The 25,284-nt window shown below is 43.1% G+C and overlaps 1 protein-coding gene across 1 annotated transcript in view; it reads right to left on the bottom strand.

Moving 5' to 3' along the window:
* The window catches only part of LOC126284998 (chordin-like protein 1), a 527,874-nt gene that overhangs the window by 305,023 nt on the left and 197,567 nt on the right, over window positions 1-25,284 (bottom strand). The window lies entirely within an intron of this gene.

Raw genomic sequence — 25,284 nt, 5'->3', positions numbered from 1 at the left:
CTGGGAAGTGGCGGTGCGGTCCCCTACGGCACTGCGTAGGATCCTACGGTATTGGCGTGCATCCGTGCGTCGCTGCGGTCCGGTCCCTAGGTCGACGGGCACGTGCACCTTCCGCCGACCACTGGCGACAACATCGATGTACTGTGGAGACCTCACGCCCCACGTGTTGAGCAATTCGGCGGTACGTCCACCCGGCCTCCCGCATGCCCACTATACGCCCTCGCTCAAAGTCCGTCAACTGCACATACGGTTCACGTCCATGCTGTCGCGGCATGTTACCAGTGTTAAAGACTGCGATGGAGCTCCGTATGCCACGGCAAACTGGCTGACACTGACGGCGGCGGTGGACAAATGCTGCGCAGCTAGCGCCATTCGACGGCCAACACCGCGGTTCCTGGTGTGTCCGCTGTGCCGTGCGTGTGATCATTGCTTGTACAGCCCTCTCGCAGTGTCCGGAGCAAGTATGGTGGGTCTGACACACCGGTGTCAATGTGTTCTTTTTTCCATTTCCAGGAGTGTAATTACACGGGCAAACGATGCAAAGTTTTTTTTAAATGAAACTAGGTTTCCTTTTGGTTTTCAGTGTTCTGAATCGTCTTATGGTAGCAGATAAGCCATATCACTGACCATGTTTTCCCTGGATGGAAGAAAGTTTAGTGCAAAAAACTTGTAAATCCAAAATAAATTTTATTACCCTCTCCACACAATCAGTGTATGTGGAACCAGCAAGTAGTAATTTCAGAATCAGATACTCTGAACATTTAAGAGCATTTAAAAGCGGCGGCACACATTCCATATTTCCTAACCACCTCACTCCAAACAATCACCACCATAGTGAAACAGAAACAGACCTCCAGATCTTAAAACACAGTAACCATCTGTTTCACTTATTAATAATAGAAGAAAATACCACATTCAAAAAGCTATCACACAGGACAAAAAAAATCATCAGTGAGCAAACAGTACTTTGCAAACAAACATTCTGCAACACACTAACTGATCTATCAAACAACACATAATAAAACTCTCTCTCTCTCTCTCTCTCTCTCTCTCTCTCTCTCTCTCTCTCTCTTCACACACATACACACACACACACACATACACATCGGAACAAATTCTAACTTCGTGGCCGCGAATGGAAAACAAGACAGTGGAAGAAATTGACTGTCAAGAGTATATCTGAAACATAAATGTGTAGTGAACAACCGTGCGTCAGTAAGGCATAGCTTAGGGTGACCAAACGTCCCGGAAAACCGGGATTGTCCCGGTTTTCATTCCTGTGTTCCGGTGTCCCGAAAATTTGTTTCGGGACGCTCAAAAGTCCCCGAATTCAGTTTTTAAATACATTTCGTGAAACTTTCTCAAATTTTTGGGATTTCACTATATTAAAGGAAATACAACACAAGAAATTAATATATTTTAGCTTATTTGTCTAAAACCTCCATTGTCCCATACTAGTAATCACAGTGTCAGTATTAATACACTCAGGCAATAATTTACTTTGAGCGGTACTTAGGCCAACAAGTAGTAAGTTGTATTATTGTAACAGAGCTATGAAACCGTCCGATTGTCGCGCCACTTACTCACACACTCATTGTCAGAACGGTGTAGTAGTTGGTGTTTTGTCAGACAAACTGCAATAGTTTTTTCTCATATTAGTGGTATTATTACTGCAGTACTGCGAAACGCAATGCCGAAACGTGCCTTCAAGTTCAGTGACTGTTATTTCAAAGAATGGAATTTCATTAAGAAAGGTAATTTTGATTACGAAGCAGAGTGTTCCGTATGTAACTGTTTTATTAGTACAAGTCATGGTGGACGTTCCGACATAGTTGATCACATCAGGTCAAAGAAACACGTTAACAGATACAGTGCACCGAGCTACAGTAAAACTCTACAAAATTATTTTGTGAAACATCAGTCAAGTGAAGAGACGAAAGTTCGAGCAACCGAGCTTACACTAGCCTACCACACGGTAAAACATCACCAAACTTATAGATCTAGTGATTGTACTAATAAGCTTAACAGCATTATGTGTTTTCCATTGCAAAAAAGTTTAGTTCAGCAAGAACTAAAGTGTCAGCCTTAGTGAAAGGAGTTATTGCTCCCCAGAATGTAAAGGAAAGCCCTGAATACATCAAAAAGTCTTCTTTCTACGGCATATCCACTGATGCCAGCAATCATAAGGTCACTAAAATATTTCCGTTTGTTGTTCAGTTTTTCGGCATTAGTCACGGAATAGACCAAACTTTTGAAGGTGAGTTCCCTACCTAATGAAACATCTGACAAAATTTCAAGATTTTGTATGAATACTATCGAAATGTTTGATCTTGAGAAAAATAAATGTGTGGCATTTTGTGGAGACAACACCAACACAAACTTTGGTGGTTTAAAAATACAAGGCAAATGCAACGTATTTACCAAATTAAAGGCAACATTGCATGAAAACATTGAAGGCATAAGGTACCCTTCACATGTTTTACACAATAGCTGCTGACAGTTTAAGCTAAGCTGTGAAGTTGAAACTATCGTCATGAAGGTATACTCACACTTTTACATATGTACTGTTAGAACAGAGGCTTAAGGAGTTCTGTGGTTATGTGGGAACTAAATATATGAATGTAATGTGTCACTCGAAAACTCGCTGGTTATCATTGTTTCCAGCAGTTGAAAGAGTAATCCACCTGTTTGAACCGTTAAAAGATTTTTTCCTAAATGAAGACAAAGCCCCCAAAATATTAGTTCAGTTTTTCAGTAACCCTTTAAGTGAAGCCTACTTATGGTTCATTAACAGTGAGCTTAGCACTTTGCAGCATGGGATAAAGGAAATTGAGGCAAGCACGAAAAGTGTAATAGAGGTAAATGATGTTTTGAAAAATACTCTGGAATCTGTTAATAAGAGGACAGAACAGCAGTTCTTTTCTTTTAATGTTAAATCTGTTCTTAAAAGAGCAGAAGTATCAGAAGCACCGGAAAGGAGTTTTAGAGAATAAGTTAAATGTTTTATGACACTTGTGTAGAAAATCTCAGCAAGTGGAGCACCTCATATTTACCTTCATCGCCGGTGTTTGATTGGATGTTACTGAAGAGAGTGCCAAAATGGGTAAGTGTTGAAGACAGTTTCTTATTTGCAGAGTAGAGAGATTGAAATCGATGATTCCATTCTCGTTGATCAGTTCGGCATACTGACTAATTTTGTTGATGAAAGTCTTCATAAGTGGAATGATGAAAAAAAAAACACAATTGGGAAGTCTTGAGAAGTGCGTGAGTTTTTTTAAAGGCTGTGACTGTCGTCAGCATTACTCTGAGTTGGTAATAATTGCATGGTATTTATTTGCAATCCCAGCTCATAATGCCAATGTGGAAAGAATATTTTCGTTCATGAATATCCAGTGGACTGATGAAACAAACAGAATGGAGGTGGACTCTCTTGAAGCAATCCTGCAGATCCTGTATAACTACAAAATGGATTGTGCCGAGTTTTATCACCGTGTCTCAAAGAACAAAGACATGATCAAGAAGGCTGGAGGCAGTGAAAAATACCCTTTTCTCCAAGGACAGTCAATTCCATCTACAAGTGCTCAGTAATATTAAAGCTCATGTTAATATTAATTGATTAAAAGTTGAATGGTTGTAAAATTCTGTAAAATCATAATACATTTCTTTATTACTGTATATGTTTATTAAATGTCATTAATTATACAGATAATCTACATTATATGAAACTTTTGTTATAATAATTGGGTTAACAAAATGTATCAACAAAACATTAATATTTAAAATTAAGAAACCTGGGTACATGTGGAATGAGGTGTCCATTGGCACCTGGCTGAATGTGTCCTGGTTTTCACCGGAAATAATTTGGTCACCCTCGTAGCTACATAATGACATCCCGAATTCACCAGCGAGCGAGAGAAAAAGTATGTAAACGCTGTTCAGAATACGCAACACATCCTATAAATAGCAAATAACACCATCAGTTTTCCAATCCAAAGCCTCACGAAATTTTACCTATGTTTACAAGTCATTGTAAAGATACAAATAACAAGAAAAACTCATTTACCAGCCAAGTAAAAACGAAGTGCATCTCAAGACAGATCAACTAAAGAAATGATAAGCGGCAAAAACGGACATACATTACTATTTTACCGGAATTTGTAGTTTACTGGTTATATTTTAAACGGAAATACAATCACGACGTTCCTGTGTTGCAAATTAAATGCGGTATTAATTTATACTTATGGCAAATTTTGTTAGCAGCCACAGAAAAGACATAATGTAAAAAAATGTGATGTACAAATAATCTAAATACCAAAATTTAATGTAATTTAGTCATCCAAAGTTTCAAATGACTCATCTCAATGCTCTTCCACCTGGGAGACGATGCTTCAGAAATTAATAACAATATTTCGTAGTTTTCTTTAGTCTATGAAACTGGTGTAAAGCACCGGGTCTGTTGAATTGGATTTGTCCAAGTAGCATGTTATACTGTGTTGGTAGTTTGATCATTATAGCGAATGTCAGTGCAGTTGGGATTTTACGAATCCCTGGTCTTTGTTCAATGTATCTCTCCACCCACCGCCACAAATGTTCACCTCGTTCTCGTAACACCTTTTTCATTTTACTTGCTGCGGCGAAACAACCTGTATTAAGCAATGTTCACAATTATAGGATGTAACCCATAGCCTTAGTGTTTAAGTTTTCAGCGTTTTAAAAGGCCACTTTGCTTGGTTTACTTTATTCAACAGACGCGAAAACTGCAAGAAATTCGAGTTTTGTCGATACCTAGACGAGGGTGTAGCTAGCCGAGCACTTAGAGTAATTGTCAAAGTCCTCAAGTAAGTAAAGTTTCTTCCAACTGACTTCAAGTTCTCGGAGGGCTACGCGTCAGCAACTGTGCTAATTGCAGTCTCTCTCCAACTTCGGCGGCACGTGCCAACACACCGACCCGGAAATGTCAACAAGAACTAGGATCTTAAAATGTTTCGCACTGATTACTATGACTAAAATATAACACTGTACTCATTATAATTCATAAGACGCGCGAGACTGCGAAACGAACAGCATAAAACACTTGTTCTTACTGTCTCATTCACGAACTGAACAATGGACAATGTATCACATACACACTATTGTTGACTGCACCGTCTCTTTCCTGCCTCAACGGTAGGTCAATGCATGAAGTACAATTGCCTGAAAACCAGACCGACAGATTTCTACATATTTGAACTGAAAGGTAAAAAAATTGAGGGATTTAGCTGAGCATATTATGGCTCAGAGTTGTAGACGGTGAAAAAAAAATTTTATTGCCCCAATGAAGTAGTGTTTATATTCCAGAAGTAAATAAAATTAATATAAAAAATATCGATATCCAATAATGGTGAAAAACACTAATTATTGCCGACTCTTTGGGGCAATTAGAGCTACGGCTGCTTTCACAACTGCGAGAAACCAGCTGTCATTTCGCGACTGCCCGTGGTTGGACCGCCATGGGACGGGATTGACAGCGCGGCTGAATCGCTGCGTGTGGGCGAGCCAGTTGCGAAGTTAATTCTGACGAGGAAAAGTCGCTTTCTGCTATGTTGACGCAAAAAAACTGAGATGTCAACGGAAGTATTGTTTCATCAATGATAACACCCCGTTAAAAAGTATGTAAAGTGTTTGTAAGAAATTAATCGAAAACAATGAAACATGATAAACCTACTTTGCCTCTGACGTCTTATGATGGGTTATGTGTTGCACTAAGGCCACATTTCACAGACGACGACACGCAACTGAAGAGTATATATCACATGAAGTAGTCTAACGATTACGCTATGCTAACTGTAAGTTAAACGCGTATTCGTGTATATACTATCTTAGTACCGGCCGCTGCTTCGCACGCGTAGACTATATCCGCCGTTTCGCATGCGTAGACTATATCGTCTGCATAGATTTGTTTCTCTTTAATCTGCGTTTTATGTTGTTCTAAACTATTCACGTTAATTAAGGCCGTAGAAGCATGGTCTTTTCCATACGTACTTCTGACAAAAGGCGATACTCGTAGCTGGAGTCCAAGGTTTTCGTTAATCATCCCTTTTGCGTACTTGTAGTGATGTTTCCATAGAAACTTTCATCTTCTAACTAACACATTTTTTATATCTATCTGAAAAGTGAAATACCAATTTTCATGGATTTAGCTGTTTTTAATATTTTCTTAAAAATTTTCATTCGCTATTTCACCCCTCGGGGATTGAATTAGAAAAAACGGCATATTTTTTAATTTCTAACTGAGAACTACCAATTTTCATAGATGTGGCCTTAAAATTCATTAGTAGGTCTTTAATAATGGAGTTCCAAAAAAAAAAAATTCACCCATTATTTCACCTCCATACTGGTTAAATTATTAAAACTCATGTATTTCTTTATTTTTGTCCGAGGAACCAAATACTAGTTTCTGTAGTTCTAGCTTCGAAATAGTCTGTAGTTCTAGCTTCAATAGCGACATATTTTCAAAATACCTTACATCCCCTATTTCACTTCCTTAGAAGCGTAATTTCGAAAAACGCCTTCTTAAACGACGCCTACGCCATAAGCTCAACAACCTCGCCACATTTCAAGTTTCTATCCTTAGCGGTTTGGGCTGGACGCTGATGAGTGAGTCAGTCAGACGTCGTCTTTACTATCTTAGTTAGCCTCCGCTGCTTCGCTCGCGTTTGCATACTAATGACATCAAAAATAATTTTATGAACTTATATTAGACCTGCTGAAAAATTAATGTATTAATGACCGGTTTCTGTTTCTATGTAATTCTGACAAACTCAATTTCTTGTAGTAACCGTTAAATAGCTTTCTCTGATTTAGTTCACAAATTGCAACACCTTCTAAACTTCACATGCTAATCAAGGCTTCTCAACCATACCTTATCCGAACGTACGTCTGGCGATTCTGGTAACTGGATGCCAAGGCTTTTCTTAATCTTGCGTTTTCCGTTTTTGTGGTGTTATTTTCAGAGAAACTTTGATGTTCTAACACGTATTTCCTTGTATCTAACCGAAAGGGGGATATTAATTTTAATGGATTTAGCCTTTTTTCTAATATAATTAAATACACTCATGCTCGTAAACTAAGGATAATGCTGATACATGGTGAAACAACGCTCTGGTGGGCGTTTTCGGTTTTAAATCACCTCGGAGTATGACCAGGCGGTGTATTTGACCCGCGGTCGTCGCACGGTGGCGCTGGCAGCAGTCCATATGCGCAGAGGTGTGTTGGATGTCTGAGTACGGTGCAGCGAATAAGTGTGCAGACGTTTTCAGATGTGCTAATTGTGACTGTGTGTTTAAAATGGCTCAAAGAACACATATTGATGACGTTATGGGGTAGAATACTGGGGCGACTGGAGGCTAGTCAAACACAGCAGGTCCTAGCACAGACCCTCTGTGCCACAAAGTGTGATCTCAAGATTACGGCAACGACTCCAGCAGACAGGAAACGTGTCCAGGCGCTACATTACGGGACGTCCACAGTGTACAACACCACAAGAAGACCGATATCTCACCAGCAGTGCCAGCAGACGGAGTACTGCTTGGGACCTTACGCAGCCACTGGAACAGTTGTCTCCGGAAACACAGTCTACAGTCGACTGAACAGACATGGTCTATTCGCTCGGAGACCTGCTAGGATTCCACTGACCCCAGATCACAGGAGAGCCCGTAAAGGCTGGCGTCAAGAAGACGGTACATGGTCATTGGAACAGTAGTCCCACGTTATGATCAAGGACGACTCCAGGTATAGTCTGAACGCCGGCCGCGGTGGTCTCGCGGTTCTAGGCGCGCAGTCCGGAACCGTGCGACTGCTACAGTCGCAGGTTCGAATCCTGCCTCGGGCTTGGATGTGTGAGATGTCTTTAGGTTAGTTAGGTTTCAGTAGTTCTAAGTTCTAGGAGACTAATGACCACAGCAGTTGAGTCCCATAGTGCTCAGAGTCATTTGAACCATTATAGTCTGAACAGTGATTCTCGCCGGGTTTTAATCTGATGTGAACCAGATACCAACCCCTTAATGTCCTTGAAAGGGACCTGTAAGTAACTCGTGGTTTGATGGTGTGGGGTGGGATTATGATTAGTGCACGTACACCCCTGCATGTCTTTGACAGAGGAACTGTAACAGATCAGGTGTATCGGGACGTCAATTTGTACCAGTATGTCCGCCTTTTCAGGGGTGCAGTGGGTCCCACCTTCCTCCTGATGGATGATAACGCACGGCACCACCGAGCTGCCATCGTGTAGGAGTACCTTGAAACAGAAGATATCAGGCAAATGGAGTGGTCTGCCTGTTATCCAGACCTAAACCCCATCGAGCACGTCTGGGATGCTCTCGGTTGACGTATCGCTGCACGTCTTCAAACCCCTACGACTCTTTAGGAGCTCCGACAGGCACTGGTGCAAGAATGGGTGGCTATACCCCAGCAGTTGCTCGACTACCTGATCCAGAGTATGCCAACCCGCTGTGCGTCCTGTATACGTGTGCATGGTGATCATACCTCATATTGATGTCAGGGTACATGCGCAGGAAACAGTGGCGTTTTGTAGCACATGTGTTTTGGGACTGTTTTTTCTCAACTTATCACCAGTACCGTGGACTTACAGATTTGTGTCGTGTGTGTTCTCTATGTGCCTATGCTACTAGAACCAATTTAGTGTAGTGCCACGTTGTGTGGCGCCACATTCTGCAGTCAATTTATGAGTATGAGTGTATTTTCTTAAAAATTTTCATCTCCTGTTTTACCCTGGGGGGGGGGGGGGGGGGAGGGCGGGTGGAGGGGGGGCTGAATTTTCAAAAGCACTGAAACACGTGTTTTTTTTATTTTCTACGGAGAAATAAAGTACAAATTTTCATAGAAAGAGATTCAAAAATACCTTAGTTGTTTTTTAGTAATGATTTATTTTAAAAAATTCACGCTCTTTCAAAAGTTCTGAAACATGTATTTCTTAATTCTGACCGAGAAACTAAATACAAATTTTCGTAGGCCTAACTATTTGAAAAACATTTCACTCCCTTAGTGGTGGAATTAAAAAAAAAAATCCTTTCTCAAACGGCGCCTACGGTATAAGATCAACACCGTCTGCAAATTTCAAGTTTCTATCATTAGTCGTTTGAACTGGGCGATGATGAGTCAGTGAGTTAGGCAGTCGGAACATGGATGCGCACACATCTTTGTACGGGGAGTTGCTGGTTTGTTTGGGCTCAACGATTCCTTTCTTTTCCTTACGTTAGCATAAAGGAATCATTTGTTGTCACCACTAATGATACAGGACAGGAATTGTGTGTTTAGTTCACGAGTGAACTGATGATGAGCAAGCAGAGATGCACTCGATGATTTTCTGTGATTTTGTCTTAGAGCATGCGGTACCCATGCAGCCTGTATTTGAACCTTCCCTCTTGCATACAAATGTCGCACGATGGTGGAATGATCACATCTGCCAGTTCTCGAGTACACCGACGTGGATAATTGGGCATTAATACTTTTAAACGATCTTATCTTCCCGAACGTGGAGAGTCACTAATTCCAGAACGATCCTACTTAAAACGAGGAATCACTTTCTTGCCGTACTCTGTCAGTATAGAAGTTCATGGCTGCCTCCGCTGCTGACACCCCTCTATTGAATTCAGACATAAGAATACGTCGGAAATGTTCATATTTCTCCACTATTTTCTAGCACCCGCATCTCGACGCACTATCTCCAAATGACAATATGTAAACTCAAATAGCAACAGTGAACTACAAATAAAAAACGACAATCGATTAATAATCCATCGCAACCAGAGCAGTCACTTGCAAAACAAGAACGGTGCGAACTTATACACAAACCTAATATTATACGGGGCGTTCCTTCTGTGCGTCGGCCTTGCCAACTCGTTTTCTTCAATATAGCAGCCACATTCTGCGTCATGCCCCAAATTTTCTGGCCAAGTGGAACCCACTCTTTGCATAAGAAACTATGTGGGTAATAATCGACGTGGCTATCTGTGGTCCGCTGACGTTCTGAAAAACTTCGTAAATATCACATGCAGGGGAATCCCAGCTACCTTTTCCACAAGACAGGAAGTCCCTTTCTGTCACTAATTCACTCCCTGAGAATTATGTAGCGCGCTCAAGCCTTGCTTCAAGCAGACACCAAGAATGCCAATTGTGGAATCCTACTGCAACTATACAAAGGAAGGGAGATCATGGTTTCACGTCTCTTCGATGACGAAGTCATTAGAGTACAAGATCGAATATTACGAGGCTGGGGATGGAAATCAGCTATTTCCTTTACGAGCAGCATTCCGACTTTCGCCTTAATCGACTTAAGGTAGGCAAGGTAAAGTTAAATCAGGGTCAGAACATAAAGGAATTAAAGACGTTATGACGTAAAGTGGGCACTGATGTGTAGCAAATGGGTGCCAGTTCAAAATTCGTGTTAGACATCGTTTTGAACCCATGTCCTCTGCTTACTTGGCAGATACACTGACCACTACGCCATCCAGACACGGTGGTCAACAGAACCACATGGACTGCCCTAGCACACGACTGCCGACAGACCCAAATTCTCAGCTTATACCACACACTAGTGACGTAGTGCCCCTGCTCATTAGCCTAATCACTCGCGGCATCTCGCCGATTTCCGTAAGAGTTCGAGCTCCGTGGCTGCTCTTTCGGACGTGTCCACAATCTAACTAAAGCAGGGTGGCTTGTTTCGGTATTATAGAACCCATCTTCTGCAGTACGAGGTGCATTCAAGTTCTAAGGCCTCCGATTTTTTTTTCTCCGGAGTGGAAAGAGACAGAAACATGCACATTGTTTTAAAATAAGGCCTCGTTAGTTGTCAATACGTCCCAGAGACGGCAGCACCGTACGGCAGATGGAATTTTACCGCCAGCGGCGAGAATGAGAACTATTTTAAATACTTAAAATGGCGACGTTTTCCTTACATGAACAGCGTGCAATCATTAGTTTTCTGAACTTGCGTGGTGTGAAACCAATTGAAATTCATCGACAGTTGAAGGAGACAAGTGGTGATGGAGTTATGGATGTGTCGAAAGTGCGTTCGTGGGTGAGACAGTTTAATGAAGGCAGAACATCGTGTGACAACAAACCGAAGCAACCTCGGGCTCGCACAAGCCGGTCTGACGGCATGATCGAGAAAGTGGAGAGAATTGTTTTGGGGGATCGCCGAATGACTGTTGAACAGATCGCCTCCAGAGTTGGCATTTCTGTGGGTTCTGTGCACACAGTCCTGCATGACGACCTGAAAATGAGAATAGTGTCATCCAGGTGGGTGCCACGAATGCTGACGGACGACCACATGGCTGCCCGTGTGGTATGTTGCCGAGCAATGTTGACGCGCAACGACAGCATGAATGGGACTTTCTATTCGTCGGTTGTGACAATGGATGAGACGTGGATGCCATTTCTCAGTCCAGAAACAAAGCGCCAGTCAGCTCAATGGAAGCATACAGATTCACCGCCACCAAAAAAATTTCGGGTAACTGCCAGTGCTGAAAAAAATGATGGTGTCCATGTTCTGGGACAGCGAGGGCGTAATCCTTACCCATTGTGTTCCAAAGGGCACTACGGTAACAGGTGCATCCTACGAAAATGTTTTGAAGAACAAATTCCTTCCTGCACTGCAACAAAAACGTCCGGGAAGGGCTGCGCGTGTGCTGTTTCACCAAGACAACGCACCCGCACATCGAGCTAACGTTACGCAACAGTTTCTTCGTGATAACAACTTTGAAGTGATTCCTCATGCTCCCTACTCACCTGACTTTTGGCGTTTTCCAACAATGAAAGACACTCTCCGTGGCCGCACATTCACGAGCCGTGCTGCTATTGCCTCGGCGATTTTCCAGTGGTCAAAACAGACTCCTAAAGAAGCCTTCGCCGCTGCCATGAAATCATGGCGTCAGCGTCGTGAAAAATGTGTACGTCTGCAGGGCGATTACGTCGAGAAGTAACGTCAGTTTCATCGATTTCGGGTGAGTAGTTAATTAGAAAAAAAATCGGAAGCCTTAGAACTTGAATGCACCTCGTAGGGTACTATTGTGTTACTACGAATGATATGACTCAATCCCAGCTGAAGACGAACTGCACGCGAGAAAGAAAACATAGAAACTGAGAAAATGATTTTTTGGGTCACTTACAGCTATTTACGTCAGTTCCATTACGATGCGACCATCATTTCGTTAATGGTCGTAGTTATCGTGATCTTCCCATTTAAGTACGACACTGAATGCAACTGAAAAGGTTTGCAATGAAAAATAGGGGTCGCTACAATTTTGTGTTTAGTGCATATTACACGATATGTTGCTGCAAAAAAATGGTTCAAATGGCTCTGAGCACTATGGGACTTAACATCTGTGATCATCAGTCCCTAGATCTTAGAACTACTTAAACCTAACTAACCTAAGGACATCACACACATCCATGCCCGAGGCAGGATTCGAACCTGCGACTGTAGCGGTCACGCGGTTCCAGAATGAAGCGCCTAGAACCGCACGGCCACGCCGGCCGGCTATGTTGATGCATATGAAATATAGCTAACATATTGAATATTTCTGTGAACTTGGTCTGCCACCTCCAGAAAATTGATGTTGTGTAGTACACTCTTTTGCGACCGCAAGGTGCCAGCCATAAAGCCAGAATGAAATATCCACAACATTGCTCATACCTCATAAACCGTTTGAGATATCAAAACGAAATTTTGGCGAATGATAGCACACAAAGAGGAGAGTATTTCGCCAAATGGTTAGTATACGAAACTTCATTATCTACTGTGATATTTCACTTACTATATACTTTTTCAATGAAAGAATGCAATTTTAAGGACCACCGATAGCTGGTGAAATGAGATATTTTATGAGTTCTTTTTCAATGAAAAAATGCAATTTTTAAGGGCCATCGATAGATGGTGAAATATTTCGAGTTTTCTAATAACGTAAGTGAAGACATTACACTTTTATGCTTGTATCAAGGTTGTGCCTTTTCATAAACCATTAATATTAGGATTCCTTCGTTCGTCATTTAATGAACCACAGTTTCAGAATTCTCTCGCAGCTGCGTCTGCACAATATGTTAGATGACATTGCGTAAACTCCACTGTATTTTGGCAATAAAAGCAAATTTCAACATGGTAACAAGAGCAATGTAGGTTTTGCTCAAAACTCACCATTCAAGAGGTTTCTATGAAAGTTACAAATAGCTAATAAGGGAGGCGAAAATAAATCGCTGCTTTTGTTGCATGTGGAATTCTTTTTACATCCTCGCCAAAGTAGATGTGAAAGTAGATCTTTCTTAGTGTCACCATGCAAGTGTGGGTGTGGGCGGCTCCACTAAATATTTAAAAAGAGTCTAGGCCTCATTTTAAAACGGCACTTCTCATGCGCTCAGCATTTTATTTCAGAATTCGAAACCAGAACAGCTGTTAGCATGAGTGACATAAAAGTAGATACCTTAGGTGTTGCAAAACAACTCACTTAAGAAAGGCAAGTCCAGATGGCACACCAATCAGGTTCGTTTCAGAGTACGCAGACAAAATTGCGCCTTTCTTAGCAATCATACACAACAGCTCACTTGACGAAAGGTCTGTTTCTAAAGACTGGAAAGTAGCACAGGTCATACCAATATTCAAGAAAGGAAATAAGAGTAACCTTTTGAATTACAGACCCGTATCACTGACTTCAATTTGCAGTAGGATTTTGGAGCATATACTGTACTCGAACATTATGAATCACCTTGAAGAAAATGACTTATTGATGCATAACCAACACGGATTCAGAAAATATCGTTCTTGTGCAACACAGCTAGCTCTTTATTCCCATGAAGTATGAGTGCTTTCGAGAAGGGATCTCAGATCGATTGCATATTCCTAGTTGTCCAGAAGCCTTTTGATACCGTTCCTCACAAGCGACTATTAATCAAATTGCGTACATTGGTGTATCGTCTAAGTTGTGTGACTGGATTCGGATTTCCTCTCAGAGAGGTTCGTAGTGATAGACGGTAAATCATCGAGTAGAACAGAAGTGATATCTGGCGTTCCGCAAGGTAGTGTCATAGGCCCTCTGCTGTTCCTGATTCACATAAATGATCTAGGAGACAATCTGAGCAGCCCCCTTTAATTATTTGCAGATGACGCTGTAATTTACCGTCTAGTAAAATCAGCAGACGATAAATTCCAACTACAAAATGATCTAGAGAGAATCTCTATATGGTGCGAAAAGTGGCAATTGGCACTAAGCAAAGAAAAGTGAGAGGTCATTCATATGTGTACTAAAAGATATCCGATAAATTTTGGATATACGATAAATTGCACTAATCTCAGGGTTCTCAATTCGACTAGATACCTAGGAATTACAATTACGAGAAACTTAATTTGGAAAGACCACATATATAAAATTGTGAGGAAGGCGAAACAAAGACTGCGCTTTGTTGGCAGAACACTTGGAAGATGCGACAAACCCACTAAAGAGAAAGTCTACATTACACTTGCCCGTCCTCTGCTGGAATACTGTTGCGCGGTGTGAGATCCTTACCTGGTAGGATTGACAGCGGAAATCGAAAAGTGCAAAGAAGTGCACCCCGTTTCGTGTTATCGCGCAATTGCGGTGAGAGTGTCACTGATATGATACGCGAGTTGCGGTGGCAGACACTGAAACAATGGCGATTTTCTTTGCCGCGAGATCTGTTCACGAAATTTCAATCACCAACTTTCTCTTGCGAATGCGAAAATATTTTGTTGACACCCACCTACGTAGGGAGAAATGATCATCATAATAAAATATGAGAAATCAGAGCTCGAACGGAAAGATTTAGGTGTTCCTGTTTTCCACGCGCCATTCGACAGTGGAAGGGTAGAGAAGTAGTATGAAATGGTTCGATGAACCCTCTGCCAGGCACGTAAGTATGAATTGCAGAGTAACCGTGTAGATATAGATGCAGATGTACAGCAGCCTGCTCAGATCCCCCACCACTACCGCTCTCCTCACACTTGGCCTGCCGACCACCCAACCACGTTATTCTGCGCTTTCCCTACTCCTTGCCATTGTCGACTAGGCACACTGAGAATACCACATTGGGTGAATTCGGAAACAAGTGAGCTACCCGCTCCACCAGATCACCCATTATTTCAACGATAGAAGATAGACGACAGTCTGACTTCGTAACGCAGAGCTGTAACCTGAGGTCCGGTCGGACAGAACGCAGTTACACGGTGTGGTTCCGGCCGCGGCCGGATGATCGCAGGAAAGGCAGGAGCAGCTGGACGTAGCGACTGCCATTGCGTAGTTAACTGTCACACTGTAGAAGCGACAGAAAGCGCACTACATTTGAGTCGGCGTTGCCATCTCTCATCTATGAAGTGCACACGGTTGCAGGCGAAAACTATAAGCCGTCTACAGAGCCTCGCCAACAACGAGGCGTTGGTATAGAGACGGTTACAAATTGGGTTAAAGCGATTTGTAGCAGTAGACGAGCGGAACGACTGCACTCAGCCCACTGCAACTGTTAGGATCTTACAGCCACTACATCTATAGCAGTTTGCATGTGGAGCGCGGTAATTATGGTGGGAATTACATATATTTGATGAGTAGAGCCCGGACTTTAATGACAAGTCATATTTTTTCTGAACTATAGGGTGAATTTAAGAACAATTTATACACAAATCCAGGCATTTTAGAGTCGAAAAATGTATTTTGGTCGTGCATATAAAGTCATATTTCAACAAATTCTACTAATAGGTCATATTGCGGCTAACTTTTAATATAATAGCTCATATTTCCGTCGACGTTTGCCAAAAGTGCATATACCGTTTTTCTCGTATCTTCGGGGCACACGAATAAGAAAATGAACATTTTGCTCACGAGACAACATTTAACTTGGTATTATGAAAGATAAACAGATAAATTAGTAAACAGCTTTATTTCTCAGGACTGTAGCAGAAAATTGGTGTACCACAACAGTCATTTAGCGAACACAAAACATTGTTGCGCAGGGTCGACAATACGCTCTCAGAGCCAACAAAGGCGGCTTCTGCCGTAATAACCATCGCAGTCGCACAGGTGTTCCCAGTAAACAGTTTGAATACAGCCTCTGCCTTGTTCAACATGCCTAAAGCAAAGTGCTACGACAGCGTGAATTTGCGAGGATATGTTCGAGAATTTGGAGAGAGGTTCCTTAGTACTGATGGAAAAATATTATTTTCTAAACTGTGTGAAGTTAAAGTTAGTGCAGAAAAGCGCTTTAATGTGCAACAACACTGTAATACCGCTAAACACAGCAGCTCTGTGAAACGAAGTGCTGAAAATAACAGCAGGCAAACGCTGTTATTTGAACAGACAGGTCAATGGTCAACCGTGCAATCATTCTGCGAGGACTTGTGTGAGATGATGGTTTCCTGCAACATCCCATTGGAAAAGCTGGAGAATCCACTTCCCTCAGACGGTTCTTGGAGAAGTACACAACACATACAGTTCCAGATGAATCTACACTGAGAACGAACTACACTCCTGTAAATGGAAAAAAGAACACATTGACACCGGTGTGTCAGACCCACCATACTTGCTCCGGACACCGAGAGAGGGCTGTACAAGCAATGATCACACGCACGGCACAGCGGACACACCAGGAACCGCGGTGTTGGCCGTCGAATGGCGCTAGCTGCGCAGCATTTGTGCACCGCCGCCGTCAGTGTCAGCCAGTATGCCGTGGCATACGGAGCTCCATCGCAGTCTTTAACACTGGTAGCATGCCGCGACAGCGTGGACGTGAACCGTATGTTGAGTTGACGGACTTTGAACGAGGGCGTATAGTGGGCATGCGGGAGGCCGGGTGGACGTACCGCCGAATTGCTCAACACGTGGGGCGTGAGATCTCCACAGTTCATCGATGTTGTCGCCAGTGGTCGGCGGAAGGTGCACGTGCCCGTCGACCTGGGACCGGACCGCAGCGACGCACGGATGTACGCCAATACCATAGGATCCTACGCAGTGCCGTAGGGGACCGCACCGCCACTTCCCAGCAAATTAGGGACACTGTTACTCCTGGGGTATCGGCGAGGACCATTCGCAACCGTCTCCATGAAGCTGGACTACGGTCCCGCACACCGTTAGGCCGTCTTCCGCTCACGCCCAAACATCGTGCAGCCCGCCTCCAGTGGTATCGCGACAAGCGTGAATGGAGGGACGAATGGAGACGTATCGTCTTCAGCGATGAGAGTCGCTTCTGCCTTGGTGCCAATGATGGTCGTATGCCTGTTTGGCGCCTTGCAGGTGAGCGCCACAATCAGGACTGCATACGACCGAGGCATACAGGGCCAACACCCGGCATCATGGTGTGGGGAGCGATCTCCTACACTGGCCGTACACCTCTGGTGATCGTCGAGGGAACATTGAATAGTGCACGGTACATCAAAACCGTCATCGAACCCATCGTTCTACCATTCCTAGACCGGCAAGGGAACTTGCTGTTCCAACAGGGCAATGCACGTCCGCATGTATCCCGTGCCACCCAACGTGCTCTAGAAGGTGTAAGTCAACTACCATGGCCAGCAAGATCTCCGGATCTGTCCCCCATTGAGCATGTTTGGGACTGGATGAAGCGTCGTCTCACGCGGTCTGCACGTCCAGCACGAACGCTGGTCCAACTGAGGCGCCAGGTGGAAATGGCATGGCAAGCCGTTCCACAGGACTACATCCAGCATCTCTACGATCGTCTCCATAGGAGAATAGCAGCCTGCATTGCTGCGAAAGGTGGATATACACTGTACTAGTGCCGACATTGTGCATGCTCTGTTGCCTGTGTCTATGTGCCTGTGGTTCTGTCAGTGTGATCATGTGATGTATCTGACCCCAGGAATGTGTCAATAAAGTTTCCCCTTCCTGGGACAATGAATTCACGGTGTTCTTATTTCAATTTCCAGGAGTGTATTTATCCATATGGTACAATGATGTGCTCAACAAAATACAAATTACTATTGCTGAACAAAAGATCTGGCTGCCGATAGATGAAACTACGGATATTAGTGGGCGATATATTGCAAATGTTGTTGTTGGTGGTGGTGTTCTAAAAGTTGATGGCCCTGGAGATATGTTCCTTCTAACGTGTGAAGCTCTCGATAGAGTAAACAATTCGCCGATTGCTTTTTTGTTTGACAACTCTCTGAAGCTACTGTGGCCGGATGGTGTGAAAAGAGGCAACGTTTTGCTGCTTGTAACAAGCACCTTCAACGCTCCTACCACCTAAACCTGTTCTTCCACGATGGGGTTCTTGGCTTAATGCAGCTGACTATTACTGCACCAACTACACCCAAATAAAGACAATCTTCTGTGAGCTTGATAGCGATGAATCAAATGCTGTCAGAATTGTGAAAGAAGTTTTTACAGATACATTGTCTCGAAACTTGGCATACATCAACACCAATTTTTCAGCGATATCAAAAGCCATCAAACGACTGGAAGCTGTTGGCACTCAGCTACGTGAGGCCTTGAGTATTGTGCAACAAGTGCAGAGTGAGTTGGATCGAGCTCGTGGTCACGTGCCTGACAAAGGGAAAACCAAATTGCAAAGTGTTCTCCAACGGAATCCTGGATATTCCACACTGTGCAAAATTAGTGACAGTCTTTCAGAGAATGCCGTAACATTTGAAGATACTGGAAAAAGCTGAACTCCAGTCACCTGTCTGCCGTCAAATACGCTCCAGTGACGTCTTGTGAAGTGGAGAGGAGCTTTTCCAGGAACAAAACTATCCTCAGCGACAACCATAGATCTTTGGCAATGGGAAACCTGAAAATGCACCTTGTGATCCAGTGCAAATTTGCAGATACTGAAAATTGACATACGGCACTAAATAACTGAAACGCTTTAAATACTATGTCTTACTGTTTCGATAGATGATCTTTTCACTGTACTTTGTGTTTAGAAAATAAAGCATTCAGATATTCAAAACATAGGTGCAAATTAGACACAAACCCTACAGAAAGGAAGAACTACTTACAATATTTTGAGGAGTGAATTTTTATTAATTTATGGTGAATAAAAAATTAAATAAACAAGAATGCTTTAAATAAACTTCTATTAAGTCATATTTTATTTTTAAGATCATATTTATGTAAGTTTTAGGTCATAAATGCTTGAATATTTACTGTATTTTTAGGTAGGCCTAGTTAAAATCCGGGCCCTATTGATGAGATTCATCTCTGGCTATCCGGGTTGCCTAGACATTCGCTGGAACTGTTCAGAATGTTCTTCAAACCAGTCGCGAACAATTGTGGCCCAGTGACGACCATAAAAATTCCATCGTTGTTTGGGAATATTTGCTCCATTAATAGCTGCAGATGGTCTCCAATTAACAGATACCCTCGCCCAAATCAACCAACCAAGTAGCCGATGATAACCATTTACAGTCAATGATCGGTTCAGTTGGACCAGAGGACCTCGTAAAAACGGCCCATAACATTGTGGATCCACCACCAGCTTGGGTACGTAGTGCTGGTTGACAATTTGGGCCCTGTGCTTCATGGGGATTGCACCATACTCGAACTCTTTTATCATCAGCTCTTACCAACTGAAATGGTGAATCATCTGATTAGGCCACACTTTCCCACCATCTATTATCTAACCGATATGGTCACGAGCCTACTAGAGGTGCTGCAGGCAATGTCGTACTGTTAGGAAATGCGCTCGCTTCGGTCGTCTGCTGTCATAGCCCATTAATGTCAAATTTCACCGCACTGTCCTGACGGATACGTCGTGATACGTCCCATTGATTTCTGCGGTTATTTCAGGCAGTGTTTGTTCAAATGGCTCTGAGCACTATGGGACTCACCATCTCAGGTCATCAGTCCCCTTGGCAGTGTTTGTGTGTTAGCACTGACAACTCTACACAAACGCCGCTGCACTCGTTCTCTAAGTGAAGGCGTTCTCCATGGTGATACGTAATGTCTGCAATATGGTGTCCTCGGCACATTCGTGACACTGTGGGTCTCGAAATATTGAATTCCCTAACGATTTCCGAAATGAAATTTCCCATGCGTCTAGCTCCAACTACCGCATTCAAAGTCTGTTAATTCCCGTCGTGCGGCTATAATCACGTCGAAAACCTTTGCACATGAATCACCTGGGTACAAATGACAGCTCCTCCAATGCAATGCCCTTTTATACCTTTCACGTCAATCTGTAAAGCGTTCTTCGATGTCTAGTGGCTAGCGTTGCTGCCTCTGGTTCACGGGGTCCCGGGTTCGATTCCCGGGCGAGCTGATGATTTTCTCCGCCTGGGGACTGGGCGTTTGTGTTGTCTTCATCATATCATCAATATTCATGAGTGGCGAGATTGGACTGCGCAAATATTGGGACTTTGTACGGGCGCTAATAACCCCTCATTTGAACGCCCCACAAACCAAACGTCATCATCATCATGTATAGCGTTCTATGCTTCACAGACATAAGGAGTCAAGAGATTTGGATAGTCCTTGACCTAACGATCATTGGTATACATATGGCGTACTGTAGCTATCATACATTACAGGACCCAACTTAAAATAGTACACACTTCCTCCAGCGTAGACAAGCTGAGTAAATCTGTCTGTTCTGGGTTGGGTCACAGACGGCTTATAGAAACACAATTTGTTGCGGAGAAAACCCCGAAAAAGTATGATTTTTGGATACTAAAGGTACCAAATGTGGGGATGGCAACTTCTATTCATGGCAGGTAGTCGAAATTTTTAGCGTATGTTCTTAAGATGATAGACTCGGGAACTTCCAAGCTTTCTTCCATATCATTATCCCTTATCGAGATCCAGAGGTTCAAAGTTACGGTTCTTATACACGTCGCAATTATCTAAATAACCAGCTATAGCAAATGAGTCAAATTTTAACTGTAAACTTTTAGACATTCAGCTCGAAACCCCCTTTTCCCGTTTTTGAAAATGCTTATCCGTTACCTACACCGGAAAAACTTAGTATTTGGGTACAAGTACCAGCTGAGCATGTGGTCACTTCCGTAATTTCTATTCATGGTATATCGTCGAAATTTTTACCGTAAGTTCTTAAGATGTTCTCAGGGAAATCTTGAAACTTCTTTCGATTACATTATCTATTACCGATATTGTGGCGTTCAAAATTACCGTTGTTACGCACCAATATTCAGTCGGAGCAGGAAATGTAGTTTTAACAGACGTAGTGAACACTTGACAAGGTTCTAGAGTCATCGCAAGAGTTCAGAGGTTACCAAATTATTTTTTTTAATCAGCATTTTTTTCACCGATAAAACTTTATGACGTACTGTCTCTGCATAATGGGCACTTCACACCTATACAAACAGGCCCAAAGCCGTACTGTTGTTACAAAAAACGGTGTTAAAAAAGGTCTTAACATGCCTCTTGTCCTGTGTGCTACTACAGTTTTCCCTGAATCAAAATTTTTTTTTACATGTTCGCGATATTTCAGGGCCATGAAATCTTGTTCGCACTGTTCGATACAAGTGAACTTTAGCGGAAAATTTACTATTGACTGTAACGGGAGCTTGACTGCACAGACAACAAAACTGTTCTGCCATTAAAAAAATACATTTTCGAATCCCAAGTTCGAGCAACCGCCACATCAGCTGCCGTACACTGTGGTGTGTTCATTCACCGCCAGGCGGCATCCGGTTCGAGTTTCATCAGAGTTCCACTGGTTGCCGCCGAGCGGCGTTGTAGTTGCGGCCACCAGTGTGTCTCGTTACAAGCAATTGTTGTGACATGGCTGCTTCGCTTTTCAAAGTTAGCTTTCCGTAATCCTTAACGAGCTCTTGTTTCTGATTGAAAAGAAAAAGACACAGCCAGACAGTCTGCGGTAGACGGGTGTGCCAGACACGTGTCTGTCTATTAAAGTAATGTTGTTTTGACGCGTTTGCTGTAAAAGCGGGATTAACGATAACCACGCTCTGAAGTAGTTGCTTAGAAGCTGAACGTTCAAAGAAGGAACGAAAGTTATTGTCCAAACATTAATTTTTTTTTCTTTCTACATGTGAATGAACGGATGACAAAGTGATCTGTGCTGATAGTTAAACGTTCTATTACACGGACAATATTTCACAAGTTGCAACCTTACATCAACAGACGGAAACTCATGATTATGTTAGTAACTTACCAACAGAATAAGCGATATCCAGTATTAAACACTGGCAAGGTACTACTGAAAACGTATTAAATTTCTATAGCAAGTTTTATGTCATCATTCACTATACACAACGCCTTGATATAGCATCCTCTGTCCCCAGCCAACTGCACTACAATATTATTATGGCATTTAAAACCAATTAACAAAAAGTAGGAGCATTGACATTGAGAGACGACGTCTATTTTTTTCCTTTTTTGTCTCTCGAAATAAACTTCTACGTATTCCATTCTACAAGTGACATAGGTAGACAGGCGCACGTATCTCGAGATAAACAGAGCTGAGCTAAGATGGCAGAGTACTTGCCCGCGAAAGGCAAAGGTCCCGAGTTCGAATCTCGGTTCGGCATATAACTTTAATCTGCCAAGAAGTTTCACATCAGCGCACACTCCGCTGCAGAGTGAAAATCTCATTCTGGAAACACCCCCCAGGCTGTGGCAAAACCATGACTTCGCAATATCCTTTCTTTCAGGAGTGCTAGTTCTGCAAGGTTCGCAGGAGAGCATCTGTGAAGTATGGAAGGTAGGAGACGAGGTACTGGCAGACGTAAAGCAGTGAGGACGGGGTGTGACTCGTGCTTGGGTAACTCAGATGGTAGAGCACTTCCCCGCGAAAGGCAAAGGTCCCGAGTTCGAGTCTCGGTCCGGCACACAGTTTTAATCTGCTAGGAAGTTTCCATATCAGAATTATGCTTAGCAGATATTTTGTGTCAGAAGTCGGAAGTGTACCTGGCGAATGTCTAAAACATAATTTGTCAAATGTGAAACAAAAAATTGTATGAAGTGTCTCTTCTGCAGAGAGAAAACCAGTGTTCTGTAGTCGTCGTGGAATAAATTGCTTTTTTAAACTTTCAATGCTATTTTATTTAGTTAGCTATAACCCCACCACGTTATACTGAAAGAATAAATACTCCATGTTTTTAATTATTTACTTAACAAAATTTACGGAACTTACGACTACATGGTAAAATTCTGGGTAGATCAACTTCAAACGGCCGTTATGCCTTATAAGAAAAAGTAAAATGTTATTCAGCTATAAAACAAATAAGTATTTACAAATAAGTATTTACTTTGCTTAATAGGTAGTACTTACGAAATGCATTTTTTTATGTATCACTAATGCTCTCAAAATCTGGGTTGGATGCTAAACGTACATATTCTCAGGCTTTTCTTGTTGCGTTTCTATCCTTATAAATATCTCAAGTTTTGTCCCATAATACACCTCCCGCAAGCTTGATCCTCACCACCCGCTTGTCTCTCCCATCCTCTCCCACCCCAACCCGCTGCCGCGCCTGTACTCCTGTATCCCACCTGCTCTCCATCTTCACACTCTCCACACCCTCTCCCAAGGTGGCTTCCGCCAACTCCCCCTCCCGGATGATGCCCTCCTCCCCTCCATCTACCCCTCCTACCAACTTTGAGCCTGCCTTCCCTCTCCTCTCCTTATCCTGTGGGCACCCTCTCTCCCTTCTCTCCCTCCCTCCTTCCCTCCCCTCCCCCTCTCCCTGGGCTTCCACACACCACCCCTCCCTCTCCCATCGTCTCCCCATTGGCATCAACCCCTCCCCCATTCCCTCCTACCCTCGCCCCTTCCCTCTGGCAGGTCCCCGGCCTTACTCGTGTGACAAGTGCATCACCAACCGCCGGAGATTGTCGCCGCAGTGCTTAGGTGTTTTGTCGTCATGTTAGTGCATCCGTGTCTCTTGTTCCTCCATCGTTCACGTGTGCTACTTTGTATCTCTCCGTTATGTGCTGTGTGAATCACTTTTCACTTGACTGCTCCACAGTGAACGGCTTCTGTTATTTTACTCTGTTTGTCTACTGTTTTTTAACCTCCATGTCTCTTTGTATCTCTTACTGCTTGTACTATGTTCATGTCTGTGGCCGTTATGCCTTATAAGAAAAAGTAAAATGTTATTCAGCTATAAAACAAATAAGTATTTACAAATAAGTATTTACTTTGCTTAATAGGTAGTACTTACGAAATGCATTTTTTTATGTATCGCTAATGCTCTCAAAATCTGCTGGCCTACCTATGTATAGGTATAAAATAACAATAAAGAAAAAAAATCCCATAATACAGGTTTTGATTCAACTAGCGATATCAAAATTTCAGCGTCATTTCCATCCATAATGTGAAAACAAGCCAGGGACACACACAAACTGAAAACACGGAAAATCGCAACCTGAAACCAAAATGAACGCACTAGAAATAACACTGGGGACAGTTGCCGTACGACTGAAATCGTGTAGTGTGAAAGCGTGCACTTGGTCACGTGGGCCACTGAGCCGAGAGTACACGGCACGGTGCCGTGTGGCGGCAGTGACACTGAACGGCTGCAACACGACTAAAAATCGTACCCGTGTTGAAACCGTACAATGTGAAAGGTCTCATGCTCCTCAACAGTGGACTAAGAAAATTTGCCCGTACGGTTTTTTTCCCGTATGGGCGAAATCGTGTAATCTGCAAGCAGCCCCACCAACCGGCCTCGCCACCGTTCTCCAGTCGTCTAGAGTCCAGGCGATACGGCCACAAGCCCAAGGAGAGGCGCTGCAGGCGATGTCGTGCTGTTATCAAGGGCGCTCGCCTTGGCCGTCTGTTGCCATAGGCCATTCATACCAAATTACGCCGCACTGCCTTGACGGTAACGTTCCTCGTACGTCCCACATTGATTTCATCGATTATTTCACGCAGTGTTGCTTGTCTGCTAGCACTGTGAACCCTACGTAAACCCCGCTGCTCTTGGTCGTGAAGTGCAGGGCGTCGGCGACTGCGTTGTCCGTCATGAGAGGTAATGCCTGAAATATGGTATTCTCGACACGATCTTGACACTGTGGATCTCGGAATATTGAATTCCGTAACGATTTCCCACATGGAATAGCCCACGCGTCTAGCTCCAATTACGAGGCGTGTTTTTTATTAAGTAAGTACCGTTTTGAAATTTAAAAAAAGACGTGCTGAGATATCTCAATAATTTTATTTTTACACGAAAGCCTGTACCTTAATCTACCCACTGACGCCATTACAGTCTGATTCTTCCTTGTTTACGTTGTGTACCGTATATGATGCCTCCGATAATCGTGATTCCCGTGTGAAGTAAGGGCTGTTATA

This window comes from Schistocerca gregaria, chromosome 1 (assembly GCF_023897955.1).
Source record: "Schistocerca gregaria isolate iqSchGreg1 chromosome 1, iqSchGreg1.2, whole genome shotgun sequence".
NCBI lineage: Eukaryota > Metazoa > Arthropoda > Insecta > Orthoptera > Acrididae > Schistocerca > Schistocerca gregaria.
Note: the sequence above shows the minus strand (reverse complement) of the source record. Positions and strands in the feature narration are given on the sequence as shown.